A 16,093-nucleotide genomic window follows, 5' to 3' on the forward strand; every position below is an offset into this window, starting at 1 on the left:
ATGTGTGCTAAATTCAAAGATCTTGAGACGCAACCGCCTCAAGTATGACCGTGCACCCTTCCGTATGGCCATGGTACTGACCTTGCTACCCAAATGGACAGTTTTTTCCATTCATGGTGCATGCAATCTATGCTTCCAATCATATGATAAAACCCTCTTGCCGCGTTGATTGACAATAGCCGGCCAGTGTCAGCAACATTTGGTTGCATCAAGTACACTTATGCAAAGACCACAATCAGAGAACTGCATAACATGTACATTGCCTCAAGGCAACCTGACTCGCTCATGCGGATGTACTCGTCGAATAGACCACCGTCAACTCCATACGCTAGTATTCTAATGGCCGCGGTGCATTTCTAGTAAGAAGTGGAGCCAAGTTTAGTTGTAGCATCCGCCTTCAAATTGAAGTGGTCGTCGTAGCACCTCACGCCGTGCATGATCTTTAGAAACAGGTCCCTTGGCATCCAAAAACATCGACAAAAGCACGACACATTGTAAATGGGGTTGGTCCGATGAAAGTAGTCCATCCATAGTTGTGCATGACCCTCCTCTCGGCTGCGGTCGGCCGCAGGGAGCCGATCCTTCACCGAGCCCCTGTAATTCGGCAACCGCTGCTCCTGATCATGGAGGATAAAGGCCATGGCCATGAGGATCTCGAAGTCGTCGTCGGATGACGTGTGGTGACATTCTTGTAGAAATACTCGTCCGAGCTGTCGGCAATGATCTACAAATGGTACACCAATAATGAGGACCAACGAGCATCTATGGGTAATGAAAAAGAGTGGTTGGCAAGGCTTGCAAGTTACCTTGACGGCCGCCGAGGTGTTGTGTGTGTCTGTGGAGGGGGGGGGGGGGGGGGCTCTACGTCGCTAGATGGTCACCTGCCTACTCTGGTGAAGATGGCGGGGGCAAGGGCGTCTCTCCACGCTGCCGCAAACCTGACCTAAAATTTAGGGCAGATTTGATCCAAAACGGACGCATCCGAACCGCGTTTTAGGTCGACGCATGGAGATGGTTTTGGACGTAGTCTCGCCGCGTTTTGGGTCGACGCATGGAGATGGTTTTGGACGTAGTCTCTTTTTCCGTCGGTGCAGCTCCACGGTACAATTCGGCAGTAAAAACACACGAGGGACCGCGACCTGCATCTGCAGCATAGCAAGAGAGAGAAAGGCAGGCTGCATCTGCTGCATGCATTGCAGGCAGGCAGCGATCGAGCTGATCAGAGCTCCGTCAGAGCGCAGAGACTCACGCTGAACGCGAAGCGGCAAAAAGCCGACACGGCGCGGCGCGACACAATGAGTACTGGCCTCGATCCATCCATCCATCCATTCCCAATTCTCTCCCACTCCCTCTCCAACGCGGGCGCGTGGCGTAAGCTGTATTCATGTGACAGTAAGAACAAAGGTCAAAACTACTGGCTCTAGTTCGTCCGCATCTTTATTTTCGCAACGGGCTGGTTTAGACGGACCCAAATCGGCGACCCATTTGAAGGTGTATATGATGCTCCCATAGGGGGCCTCATAGAGATTAGCAACTCTCAGCCATTGGATCTTGTCTGATGATGAATCCTATCCTTCCATTTTGAGGTCTCCACCCGCAGGGGTACTTTTGACCTTTCAGTGCCTGCTGTATAAAAGCGAGATCGACGGAGCGAAACCCTAGCCGCCTTTGCCCAATCGCTGTGCCCGTCCTCCTCCCAATCCCCGCACGCCTCTCCCCAATCGCTCACCTCGGCCTCTCCACCCTCTCGCCTCCACCGTGGTCCTCTTCGGGAACGGCCGCGCGCGGCGGCGACGGGCGGCGTGGCCGACCTCCGGCAGGGGCCGCCGGCGCGAGCAAGGGTCGGCCCAGCCGGTCGGGCGACCTCCACACACCGTCATCTTTCGCGCTAGGGCGTCGGCGGCGGCGACCGCGTGCCTGAGCGTCGGTGGCGACGAGCGCGCGCCTGGGCGTCGGCGGCGGCTACGAGCGTGTGCCTGGGCGTCGGTGGCCGCGGTCCTCTCTGGAACAGCCGGCGCGGCGGGCGACTGGCGGCGTGGCCGACCTCCGGCAGGGGCCGCCGGCGCGAGCAAGGGTCGGCCCAGCCGGTCGGGCGACCTCCACACACCGTCATCTTTCGCGCTAGGGCGTCGGCGGCGGTGACCGCGTGCCTGAGCGTCGGTGGCGGCGAGCGCGCGCCTGGGCGTCGGCGGCGGCTACGAGTGTGTGCCTGGGCGTCGGTGGAGGTGACCGCGCGTGTGGGAGTCGGCGGAGGCGGCAAGCGCGCGTCTGGGCGAGCTACAGCCTTTTTCGTTTTGGTTCTTGGTTCATTTGGGTGGTTTTCTCTTCCGTTCTTATTCACTGTGCGCGCGCATGAGATGCCTCTGGCGCTAGGTGATTTCGTGGCTGCGGTGGCCCAATTTCGTGGTGGAGATGCTCCGCTTCGCTGCCTCGCATCGTCCATGGCCGGGACACGCTCCTCTCGCCGCCGCCACCGCCGCCGCCTGTAGGTTCTAGCGACACACCGATGGCGAGGCCGGCGGCCAAGGTGCTGCCCGCGAAGCACCTGGCGGCGCTCGCCGTCGTCGCTGTCCTCGGACTGGTTCTGGTCGCCGATTTCCTCTGGGCCTCCTCCAGTTCCGCCTCCTCCTCCATCTGGTCCACAAGGCTCGATATCTCCTCTCGCCCCACGGCGTCGACGGTGCCCTCAGCGTCGAAGGTGAGCCCCCAAATCTTAAACCCGACGCTAGGGAAACTCCACTGCCTTCAATTGTTCTGTGCTCCGGCAGTGTCCGGGCGTGCGGTTAGTGAGATCTTGTTGGAAATTATTGCTGTCAGGGTGTGGGATTATTAGTTTCCTGTATACTTTCTGTTGGAGTAGACATCCATTTGCTGCCTTCAGCTGCTCGATTCGTAAATTTCCTAGGTAATTTCTGCATGTTCAGGCCATGAATCATCTCCTTCTCTGAAATGTTGGGCTTTCTCCAATTGAGCATATGCTATTCTTTCATTATTTCTTGCATTAGCTAAAGATTGCAGGTTGTTGTCCACGGTAGGAGTCATCACAGACTCAGCTCCAATTATACGCAGTTTATTTTGTCAAATTGTTTCCCGATTTGAGGCTGGAGATGTGCACACTAATTATTTCTATAAATGTCAGGTGTAAAAGACTATTGATAGGATGACAATAGGAGGACAAGAGATGCCGCATTACCTCCCTGGCCTCTTCTTCGGCAAGGATCTGCAGGTTCTCTCTGTCTTTGGCAAGTAACACTAACATGTTTATCATAGCCACGTGTAGTGTTATACAACTAAGAAATTATTTTAATTAGAAAAAAAGCACTACTTTTTATAGTGCTATTGTCGGCCCAGTAATCGCCTTTCAACTTCTGACACATACTATTCAAGATCATCGCTTATTTTCTTTCTGCCCAGTAATGTCCACGTTGGCATGCTTATTATTGACCAGCATGGAATTAGCGTTACATTGGTTATTGGGAATGCATTTATTAGGTGCCCTAAAAATTCAAGATCATCGCTTATTTTCTTTCTGCCCAAAATAGTACTCGGTGAGCTGACATGTGCCGATTTGTGTGTAGCACACCAGACATGTGGTTGTTCTTAAATTTACCTCTCTGATAGTGCTTCTCATGTTTCTCCATGAACACCGCTGATGTATAAGTTTTAAGATGGATTTTGCAAAATGGCATACTATAATTGATAGCACATTTTCATGGCCATCCTAATTTATTTTCTTGGTGCATTCTCTATTAATACTCAAGGTGATGTGACTTCTTGAGAGTACATAACAAATACCACGCGTGTTCCAACTACTTGGCAATAGAATTTCTATCTGAATTTATTTCTCTGTGTGGGGTTTTAAAAGGTTATGCTAGGCCCATAAAAAAGTTCATATATTACAATGAGATCGCTGGAATCTCAGTTGATGCATACCCTTTTTATTTACTTATCTCTGGATCACTGGCTTGCGATAACTTTTCAAATAACAAGAGGGATTTCTCTGAAATCTGCATTTTCTTTCTTTAGGATTCAGTTCATGCCTCTTAGTGTTGTTGTTTCATTTATGCTAGCTTCATTAACATGCAGCTAGAACAACAACAGAGACACACGATCTGTATTTCTATTTTGTGTAGAGTTTATTCAGTTCAACTCATCGGTGGAACATGCTGACCTGACTGCTAATATTCTCTCTTATGACTTATTTATTTCTAGTGGACTTGTACCATGATGAAGACACTCGAGAGACCTGCAATAACTCTCTTATGTCTCCTCCGGCGCCCCAAACATGTAGCTAGAACAACAACAGAGACACAAGGTCTGTACTTTTATTTTGTGTAGAGTTTATTCAGTTCAACTCATCAGTGGAAGATGCTGTGATATTCTCTCTTATGACTCATTATTTCTCCTGGACTTGTAGCATGATGAAGACACTCGAGAGACCTGCAATAAGTGTGCGAACCTTGGTGGAGACGAGATAATGGTAGTATGATTCAGATTTGAGGAAACACCGTGTGACTTGCTTCTCTTCAGTAGATGTTTACGCATGATATTCTCAGCGAAAACTTGAATTTTTTTTATGGTTTGAGTTAATTGATGGTAGATTGCTATTGTTTGTACATATGTTTGTTATGCACTTACCGTTTACTCATGATATAGTTTTAACTCTCAAGCATGGTTAATATAGTGTTCGGAGAAGATGAGAAATGATCATTTCTCTTAAATGTTTCACCAAGGTACATGGGTGCAACTTTGTTGTATTGAACATGATTCATTTGCATTGGTTTAACTTTGGGTGATGCAAGCCCTAATCATATTTACATTTCCTTTCCGTTGTCGCTTTTAAAGACCATGCTGCGATGGCCGACAATGCATTGCCTATGTAGATGATAATTTTAGCGTTCCTTGCTTTTGTTGCTCTCGGCAAAATCAACAACTGTTAATTTCTATATTATATATATTCCTCTGGTTATTTACTGTGGTTTGTGATGATTTGTAAAACCTAAAAATTATTAGCATTTCCATATCTATACATGGGTCTTACGGGATCATGTGCCAAGGCGCACCCAATCTGTACTTTTTTTCTTTAGGTAGCGGCTTTTGAAGAGAACAGAAGTCTATGGACTGAGCTAACATACATATGAGTCAAAGGATTCAGTTCATGCCTCTTACTGTTGGTTTTTCATTTATGTTGGCTTGATTAACGAGAATCAGTAATGTATTATTTTCATCATCTTCTGTACAATAGATGTTGATGATTCATCTTCAGATATATGTTCATTTTTGGGACCAGACTACCAATTCAATAGGCTGCTAGATGGACTGGAAACCAGATATGGTAAGGCCTCCAAGATAGGTGTTGTTATTTATACATATTTGTTCGCCATGCATTGTCGGATGCCAAATGTTTTCATGCTATTTTTTTTTGCGCTTGTCGCAGTTTTCTCTGCAATTTCGGTCCATTGCGTGCCTAATGCTATCTCCTTGTGGACCCGAGCAGTGGAAATATCCTAGGATGCATCTTGCTGAATTTATCAATTTTATTCTATTTGAAAACGTGGTATGCTTCACCAAGCCTTCGACATGTCAAAAATACTCTGCTATTTTGATCATACTTGCTATTTTGATTTATCTGGGGGAGCTATGATCTATTATTAATATATCCTGGTATATGTGCTCCCCCTTTAGGTTATGCTTGACAATTATGCATCATATCAATTTATGTTATCTCAGATGTTGGATTTTATAAATAGCGCTCTTAATAGCCTTTGTGGATGCCTCGTCACCTAATGTTTCTAACTCGTTAGTGGTAAGGGTTATTGCATTTTCTTAAGTTGGCCTTCACAGTAATATGCTTTCTCCATTAAGAGAAAAATATAGGTAGTACTGCTGACCTCAAAATAGAAATTAGCTTTCCTAGGTACTTTATCTTTCAACCTTTCCACTTGGTAGGAATATTTTGTTCAGGGTTCAGAGATGGTTCTTCATTCTTGGCTTGGGTTGAACTTGCTCTTTGTTATTAGGCTGCTTCTTTTAGGGTTAATGTGTGATTTCCTCTTTTCAATTTAGTACATCCACCCTGTGTGTAAATGTTTTATTTATTTGTTGTATGTCCTCTTCCCTTAACTCATCTCTAGCATGAAGAGCTTGCTCGCCACTATTGCTTCCAGTCAGGATGGGATGATGTTGTTTAGGAGGTGTTCATAGTACCAGGTCTCCATAGACATGACCGTTTCAGAATAGGAACAAGGTAATAACACTCCTGATTGAGAATCTCATGGCGTGTCTATTGTTTCTGGATTACACCTTCCCATGTGATGTGACTATTGTTCCCTTGATTGACAATCTCATGCCACACTTTAGAGATTTTTAGTTAAATTTGTATGCAAATATGCAATCTTATACTATCACACGCACTTTAGTTTAAAATGCTTAACATAGATATCGAACTGCATTTTTGTATTATTTTTAGTTGTTGTACTATTATTCCTCCTATTTTATCAGCCCAGAAAGATAAAGGGAAGTTTCTGCTGCACAAAGATTCATAAATGGGATACATCATCTCTTACGTATCTGATTATCTGTGTCCAGGATGCAGTCTAGGTGTTTGAAAACTGAAGTGAAACCTGCTATGTAAGGACATTGTTCGTATTTTGCAATGCAACTATTCCAGATGCTTTAGATTTCAGAGCATTTGGGTTGTTAATGCATGTATGGATGTTTTCTCTTTATGTTGTGCATTTCAACTGTGGTAGTTTGGAGTGTGCTCGTTTATTTAGCTGCATATACTTGGCAGGTTATGAAAGTAATTAAATATATTCTTCAAAATCAAGATCTGGGCATGCTTCTTTTGCTTGTATCAGCACACATTTGTTCTAATTATATTTTCTTGTGCTTTCTACTGCTTTTAGTGCAGTTTAATTTCATAGAAAGTAAGCACAGTTAAGCATGTTAACCTCTTCTTTTTCTTAGATGCATCTTACATCACTACAAAATATGATATGGTGTCGAGTGTTTCTCTGCTCTTTCATTCTCTCGTCAATTGTGGTATATTGCAAAGCTACTCGTTCTTTGGCGTAGCTCCTGAGAGGAGACTTGTGTTCTTCAGTTTCTCAAGATGTTTGTGAGCACCCAGCTCTGATGCCTCATTTATCTTTCACGTCATCCTATGTTATGGTGGTTAAACCTGTAGTTGGTCATTTTGACAGTCAATGTAAAATGAGCCAACCCGACCGTAGAGCCTAAGCAAAAAACAAAGGCTGACTGACGTTTGCCCATGGAAATAGTGGATTAGTTCGTATCCCTTCAAGAATCAATAGTTGTACCTTGAAGAATAATGAAGAAATTATGCTGTGTACGATTAGTGAAAGGTAATTCTCATAGACATAGGCCCTTTTAATTGTTCATCATATTCCTCTGATATATTATCCTTGTTTTTGAGATTATGTTTCCTAAGCAGTTTTCTTTCCTTTCCATGTGGCTTAGCTACAAGTGTTTTGTATTGATGCACCTCTTTCTTTGTTGTCTTTTTTTTCTTAACTGTATCCTGCTCATATCCTGGAAATATTTGGAGTAAACTTAGGGATAGAAAACGTTAGTTTATATTTAGGATGGTGCACTTCTCAAAATCAAATCAATATTCTTTACTTAGTGGTTGCCTTGCCAAAATGTGGTCATGTGTACTCTATACTACTGTGATCGATAGTAGCCTGATACGCATAAATTTTTTAGATGCAGCATTAGAGCTTATTCCGTTTACATTGGTTTCTATTTCTAGAGATCTACATGATGTGGTGTTTCCTTATGATTCTGTTTTTCCGTTGAATACATTTAGTTCTAATCAGAATTACAATAGATCTGTTTTAGGGTCTAAGAGTCTTTTAATAGAGTACCGAGATTTTTAAAAAAGTGTCTTCTACCCATGAATAGTCTCCTTCAAACAAGTGAAAGTGCCAATGATCTACGTTTTACGAGTTCATTCTTTTATACATATCATTGCACATAGTTTTTCCAGATGGGCTCTTCCACTTGCCACTTGATATCAGAGTTTAAAGTGGAAGGCCTTTTTTACTACTATGCTGGATCTCAAGTAATACTAAGATATAATAGACATGATGTAGTTATGACCATCTACCTTTTATAAAATACTGCTCCCCCTTTTAATGGTAGATTTCTTTTGCTTCCAAATGGAAATACTGCTTAGGTCATCCTATGGACCCGCTACGTTTTCTTTGCTCTACATAGTTTGGTTTCTTCTCAAATTTATAACAACTCGAGCAACATGTACATGTTCAGGCAATGGAACCTGTGATGGCTTGCTAAGAGCTGGAGAAAAGCATTTATAGTGCCCCTTACAGGTGGATGTATGCTTGTACTTCTGCTTGGATACTGTATGAAGAATCTTAAAAATGTATATTCAAATTTGGTGCACCATATTTCTTTTTATTGGGTCATACTTTGTCCATGACAGCAAGTATGATTTGTGTCGCAGACGTTGAGAAAATCCTCTTGACCCACTAAATATCCAAGGGTTTCCTATTTCAAGTCCATGGCGACTGATCTGGTGAAACTAATATTGGTAGCAAGTTGAACTGTACTTCATGGATGACAAGATGTAGTTATGTAGCTTCACGTTGTATGGTAATATCATTTGCCCATTTCACTTCCAAACTAAAATCGCCGAATATAAGTTAATTGGTTCATTCCCAAATATGTGTTCTCTTCCCATCTGTTATTTAGATTGTATGCCTTTTAATTTGAATCCTCTCTGATGTGTGCAGATATGAAATATTTTCAATCGCTTCTCAGTTCTGAAATTAGCTCCTCTCTTCATGTATTGCCGTGGGACTAATCAAGTACTTGATCATCGAAGGTGGCGGTAAGGCGTGTGAGCAATTAATTATCAGGTGTTAGCTTGGAAAGGCATATGCAAGTGTTGTCTTCGGGAACCCCAAGTTCATTTCCAACAACAAATGTAGATTTTGATTCCTAAATATAATATGCAACTGAATCTGTATTACATTTTCGTTCAGTAATATGTGAATATTTGTGCCAGTTTTGTACATATTAGGAAAAAAGCTACAATCAAGACAAAATTAAACACATGTTATCTGATTCTTTATGAATATCTGAAATAGGGTTTTATCATCGATTTGTACAAATGCTAAGACCGAGGTTTGTTAATTCTGGAGCTTTTGTAATTCTCAAAAAATATTGCTTTAGTGAAATTTTTAGTGCCATTATATAAAATGTATATTGGCAAGAGCTTAACGGGATCGTGCGCCAAGGTGCACATCTAAATCTAGTAGGTTTTATTTATGTTTGTTTGGGTTGGTCTGTGGATAAGAAGCGTCTCGCGGTCTGGCCGGTCCGAATAGTGCGTGCAGTGGCACGACCCATTTGGTCCTCTGGTTAGTTGGCCCACGTACAGAGACAAATAAAATGGCATGAACTTAAAAAAGCGCGCGAAAATTTGATAGAAATTTCATTGATTTCAAACATAATTTATATAGTTTAAAAGTAAATTCTAAACTAATTCATGCGTTGCCGTCTTTTTCTGTCATCAGAGACGAGGTCGAAGAAGGGCGGTGATGTCCAGAGCTGCTGCGCCCAAACATGCACCTCCGTTGGCCGCGCGTACTGCGGAGGCGGCGGCGCGTATCGCAACGGTTGTGCAAACTGCGGTGGTGTCGATGGCGGTGTGTACGGCGGAGGCGGTGGAACCGCCCGTCCGTCCCACGCTGCTTGTGGTGGCGGCGGCAGGGAGGCTACATGCTCTGCCACCATGGCCGAGAGCTGGATGACGTCCTCCAGCCCTGGCCAGGACCATTTGGCCTCCTCGTCGGCCAATGACGCGGTTAGGGCGGCGGCCGTGGCCGCCTCCACTTCATAGTTGTCGGGGAGGACCACCTCCAGCTTCACAACGGTTGGAGGCACGTCCTCCATCTCGTCGTCCTCCTAGAAGACGTCATCTTCGCTGTCGGGAGCGTCGTCGCTGCGGTGACCCAGCGTACCACTGCATGGTGTAGTACACAAGTCGTTGACATAACACAAGTGAAACACCGTTCCACCCATATTACATCCCTCAGAGTGGTACAACAGAAACATATGCGAGTCCAAGGTATGTCTATAGAAGTACACACGAACTGTTTACATAAGATCCACACAGCCTCCTACTTTACAGTGAGGTAAAACTTCAAATAAAGCTCCAGAAGAACGACTCGTAGTCTATCTTATTGCTAACTCCAGTTCAAGAGCTACTTGGCTTGCTATAGAAATCTAGCTACTTAGGTGCTAGGATTAGGGAAAGGTTCCCTTCTATTACTAGTCTAGGTTTCCATAATAATTGATGCGGAAGTTGACTCCATTGACTTCTTTGATTGGATTCTTCATCTTGTTGCAGTTGACTCCCTTGTCTTCGAGTTCCACGGTAGTTTCTCCTTCGGTGCATTGCTCTAAGAAGGGGGTTCAAACGAGATAGAATGAGTACGAGCGTACTCAAGCAAGTTCATATTAGGAAATAGGTGTATCATGCACTAGCTACAGCCATAGACCGGAAAGTCATAGGCCAATGCAAGTTTTCATAAACATTTCTTCAAAAGGTTTATTTTATTCTGAAAACTATGCCCGTCAGTCTTCACAGGTTGACTAGAACTTCGTGGAGTTCCTTTCCTGCCGCGTTCGCAGTTCCCTTCCCGGAACAAGGAGTGACAGCCACAATTTGATACACTCTGCAGAGGTGCGTTACTTTTCCCACAAGAGATCTCACCCTTTTTGCCATCCGCAGGGACTTGCCCCCGTTCACACTTCCTTTGGTGTGAGGCCAGTATAAAGATCCAAGCCCACACCTCCTTCTCCGCGATCGCAAACCCACCCTTTTGTCCAACCGTACACCTCCAGTAGACTTCCCCGATAATACGGCTTTACTCATGGTGTACTCCGGACAATCCTTCATAGATGGTAGAGATTAACATCACTAATGGATGGGGATTTAAAAGGATTTCCCAACCTATTGTGGCAGTGCCTCCAGCACCCCACCGTCTCTACCAATCCGTTGGCGTGCAGAAGGGAAAAGATACGACCGGCTTCCCGCAGCCATTATAGATCTCATGGTCAACGCGGTTTGTACGGCGCTAGAATCACTGGACGGCATTGGTAATTTAATCCTAGGGTGATATAACCCATTGCAATGGAACCTCCACCATATCAACACATACCATGGTTCCATTGCCCACCACATAGTCATATTCATAATTGTAAAATAATATTTGCTTTTCAATGCATGAGTGATAAGTATAGTACTTTGCATATAGTTTGATAAAAATAATCAAATGACATGAGCAAGCGATGAACTTGCCTTTCTTGACTGCAAGATTATGCAGGCAAAAGCTTCGATACGTGAGATCTCCAAATGCTGAAATACCATCATCGTCCGTAAGGACAATGTTTAAAGAACTGGCAAAGATGCTATAATGCATAGTATGAGATGCAATCGTCCCGAGCGTAACCTAACCTCAATGATTTAGGATGTATGAGTTGTAAAGATTTCTTTAGGTTGGTTGCACTTTTAGAATGGTTCTCAAACAAGGTTCTTATTAGGGTTTGGTTATATTAGCATCAAAATCAAGTGATATAAGACATCATAACAATCATACACATAAAGAATAGTAGTGGAATAATATGTGAAGAACAGTTGTCAATTTTAAGTTCTACAGGACATGGTTGATGATTATCGATATTATACTTCAAAAGAATAACTTTTGAAGAACATGTTGTTTAAGAAATATTGAGTATTTCAAAGAAGGATTAGGGTTTCTAAGGTTTGATTGGTATTTGTACTTCAAAAGAATAACTGTTGAAGAACAGGTTAATTAAGAACATATAGGTGTTATGGCTTTCTAGGGTTTACTATTGAATTCATTTAGTTCTTGGATAGGAACTAGTTGGGTTTTTAACTTGGAATGGATTTCTATATAGCAAGTATTGGTAGGTTTATTGCTATGGTTTCTTCTAAGCATTATATCAAAGGATGGTTATTTAAGATGGTTCTATAAATTAGCTATTAGGGTTTACTATGGTTTCACAATTGCTTTACTAAATAATCTCTAATTGTTTCTAAGCTAAGTGGTTTATCATTTCCTAAGTAAGGTTTAGTTGGATAGGAACATGTGATGTGATTTGCTACACAAGGTTGGTATTAGGGTTTATCATCATGGTTTAACTAGGGTTTGATGGTTGAGGTTGATCCTAATGGTGTGGTATATAGGATTGGTGATCAATGGTGCTAATATGTGGTAGCAAGCTAGGGTTTATACCTAGGTGATACTAGTGAATCATATAGGTTTTAATTAAGAATAGGAACATGAAATGATAATCTCATGTGACTTGGTTTATGCTAATGGATCATAAGCATGCATTCATTGGTTTCTTACTAGGATTCTATAGGTATAGATGAACCTCACATGATCACATGTGATAAGCAACTAGGGTTTTAGAGTTACTACTAAAGTGTAAATATCACATGGGTTAAATCCTTAGGGTTTTAGGTTTGCAACTACTATGGATGAACACATGAAATAATGAGATCAATGTCTTACTTAAATTAAACTTAGGGTTTCTAAATTATGGCACAACTCCTAAAATGATAATTGGTAATAGAGTTGTGGTTACTAATTACTTTGAGTCAAATTAATAATGGTTTAACATTTTATTAATCTCCACAAGATTTAATAATTAGGGTAATTCTTATTTAGGTTTAATTTAGAATCGGGGTTTAATAATTGTTATTAGGGTTTAAAATAATTAACTTGTTAACTAAAGATGTTTAAGTAAATAAGTTTTGATTTACCAAAATAATATTGGCTTATAATATTTTCTTGAGTTATTACTATTTAAAGAAAATGGAAAATAGTAATTTGCAATTAGGGTTTATGAATTACCACTAATAATTAAGTTAATGCAAATATGGTAAATAAAATTAATCCTAACATTTTACTTAGTTACTGAATAGTTAAAATTTAATTTTTACACTTAACAATTTATTGAATTCAAATTGTATTATAAATAATTGAAATGTCATAATTAATAAGGTTAAAAATAAGTGAAATTTCATTTTGTCACACATTTTTGTTTTATATTTTATTTAAATAGAGTTTATTTTTGTGAGCATTTTGATATATTATTCATATTTTTCTGAGTTGAAATGAATTTAATCTATTTCTGTAAAGTTTCAGCTATTTTCTGGAATTTGAAATAAAGTGAAAATACTAAACATACCGGTTCGCTTCTAGTCTGAGAGGCTGACTGGTGGGGGTCAAGTTACACGTCAGGTGCCACGTTGGCAAGGTTTGGTCAAAATTGACCGTGGCCTTTGACCTCACCGGCGTTTAAACGCCGGCGGCCAGAGCACGGTGGCGCCGCCGATTTACTGCCTCCCGGAACGCGCGACTAGGTGCATTCGAACGAGTACTGCAAGGCGAAACGAATGGTGGTGGTGGTTTCCGCGGGGACTCATCGGAACTACGGCGACGATGAGCTCTGCAGCGGTGCTACTCCGGCGAGAATCAAATCGAGGCTACGAGCGATGCTAGGAAGCGAGATCTGGCTCTATGGACGCGCAAACTCACCCTGAACATGATGGTGTGGTCGGCGACGACGATTGCCGACGGAGGCGATGACGATTGAAGATCTCCCGTGATGTGCTGCGAAGGGAACGAGGAAATTGATCCTCCACACGGCTCCCCCGGATGCCGGGCTCCTCCCGAAGCTCCTTGAGTCCGGGCGCTCCTCCTGGACCACGCGCCGGAGGCTGGGGTGGCCTCCTTCATCGGCTTCGTCTTCGACTCCGGCGAACGGATGAGGATGAATGTGTGACATAGAGGGTGACTGAGAAGAAATGGAGGGGCGGCGAAGAACAAGGAGATCACGGCGATGATCTCCACCTATTTATAGACCGAGGGAGCTCGAGGCCTCGACACGACGACGGTGATGGTCGGGAGGTGGCGGTCTCTGGAAGGTGTTCTGGCGAAGATCTTTTCTCTCCCGCGGATAGACTCGGACGCGAAACGATTAGGGTGAAGTTCTGGAACCTTCTGCCGCGTCCGGGCATCCCTATCGTCGACGAGAGCGGTGTCCACTGGCGCTGCCGCGGTGTCGAGCTCGGAGAAGAGGACGACGACGACGACCTTCTGTTTAATCGTGAAACGGTACGTGGACCGTTTCGTTGGGCTGGGCTGCGTCGTGGGCTTCTGCTGGGTAGGCTTCATAGGCTGCGACGGCCTGGTGACTTGGGTTGCTGCTGGGCTGCGATGGCCTGCTTCGGTGGACAGGTAAGTTTCCCTCCTTTTTCAAATTTCTGTTTTTTTTTCTGTTTTTCTATTTACTGGTTTGAATTCAAATTTGAAATCTATTTTTCTTTTGCAGGTTCTAAAATATTTGAGTTTCCATATCACTTGATAGTAATGGTTACTGCACTGTTTTATTTTTAAACAAACATTTAATCTTTAATTAAATTTGTGTTTTAGTGAGGTGTATTTTAAAATAGATATGGCTTAAGGGTTTGTCTCAATTAATTTGTAATAAAACCAAACCTATTTTGAATGATTTGAAATTTATAACCAGTGCTTGGTAAACATGTTATTAGGTTTTGTTATTACTTGACAATATTGATTTTTCCCATGCATTTTATATTATGGCTAGAGTTTAAATTAAATGGTAATGAGAATGGATTGGTTCATGATTTTATGTGAAGAATTGTTTCCAAAGGTTTAAGAATAGGGTTGGCTTCACTCGTGTTAAATAATCTTGCTTAGCAATTCTGTCTTGGCTTACTTGAAATAGATCCTAAGCTCATCGGGGTTAATTCACTTGTTAAGGTGATTCTATTTTATACCCTACTATTTCATTTGGTTCCCAAAGCAATTACTTGGGAGGCAATATAGAATTGAATATTGGTTCACTCTACTCACCACATGGTATTTAGTTCTAAGTATCTATGGCTTGGTTTATACTTGTGATCCATGATACACAAGTTAGGGCATAATATTTCATGTGGAGTGAATCCTATGTGAAAAGGTTTAGGTTTAATGACATTACTCCTCCATACAAGGCATGAGGATTGGTTTGGGGTTAACTACTAGTGATATACTTATTATTTTATGTGATAGATGATATCTATTAATCATATGGGTTTAACTTATCATCTATATCTACAAGGTATACTCATGCGTTAGACAAGATCCACTCATTCCTCACTAATCCCTCCTTATTATTCCTCTCATCACACTCATCCTAGATTTTTAGGGTTTATAGTTAATACCAAGTTTTGATGATTATGGAATTGGTTTCCTAAAGTATTGCTAATGGAATAGGGTTCTCACCTCCAAGATCAAATATTGATTTGAACACTAGGATTAGTACCTTTCTAATATTCTGGTATGAACATGGCTATGGTTAGTATTATAACTTCTCTCACCTCTCAATGTCTTGGAATATCCTAAGGTCCTACTCAAAAGATGATGATATGATCCTCTACATATATGGTTTGCCTAGGAATTCTACCTTGGTATCTTCCGTAGCTTGTTCTTCGGAAATCTGATAAACCTTCTTCTTGTGGTATGCCTCCACCTCCTAGCTTCTTCATCTTGATCCTAGCTAATTCATATGGAGTGGCTCTATGTGTTTGTTCCCATGTATCATGCTACAAGATGAGGAAATGGATGAAGGGTGTGGCTCTATTTATAGGCTTGGGCAAGCTCTAGTATCATGACACATAGGTGGTGACTCTTGTGTTGGTTTGATGAGTAAGGTGCTTGGGTGTCATGCCCTCATCCATAGCAATCCTTTGAGCATGAGGTGGCATAGCTTGGAAAGCAAGTCATGTAGATATTTTCATCCTATGTGGCAAGATCATTATCCTCTCATATGATTTATTTTTGGATAGCCAAGTGGCATTTGTTACTAAATATCTTGTGGATGGTTTTATTATTGTGGATGAGTCACTATATCATATTGGATTGGATTTATATTATAATATTGATCAAAAGATCAAGGTTGAAGGTTATTCCTCAAATTTGGATAGTTGGTGTTTGATTTCACC

General features: G+C 42.3%; 1 long non-coding RNA gene across 1 annotated transcript; it reads left to right on the top strand.

Moving 5' to 3' along the window:
- Positions 1-5,498: 5,498 nt before the first annotated feature.
- Positions 5,499-9,122, top strand: LOC124652324. Its single transcript, XR_006987674.1, has 3 exons — positions 5,499-5,557; positions 6,135-6,247; positions 8,778-9,122. It is a non-coding gene; the product is annotated as an uncharacterized LOC124652324 (long non-coding RNA).
- Positions 9,123-16,093: the final 6,971 nt, after the last annotated feature.

Source organism: Lolium rigidum, chromosome 1 (genome assembly GCF_022539505.1).
Source record: "Lolium rigidum isolate FL_2022 chromosome 1, APGP_CSIRO_Lrig_0.1, whole genome shotgun sequence".
NCBI lineage: Eukaryota > Viridiplantae > Streptophyta > Magnoliopsida > Poales > Poaceae > Lolium > Lolium rigidum.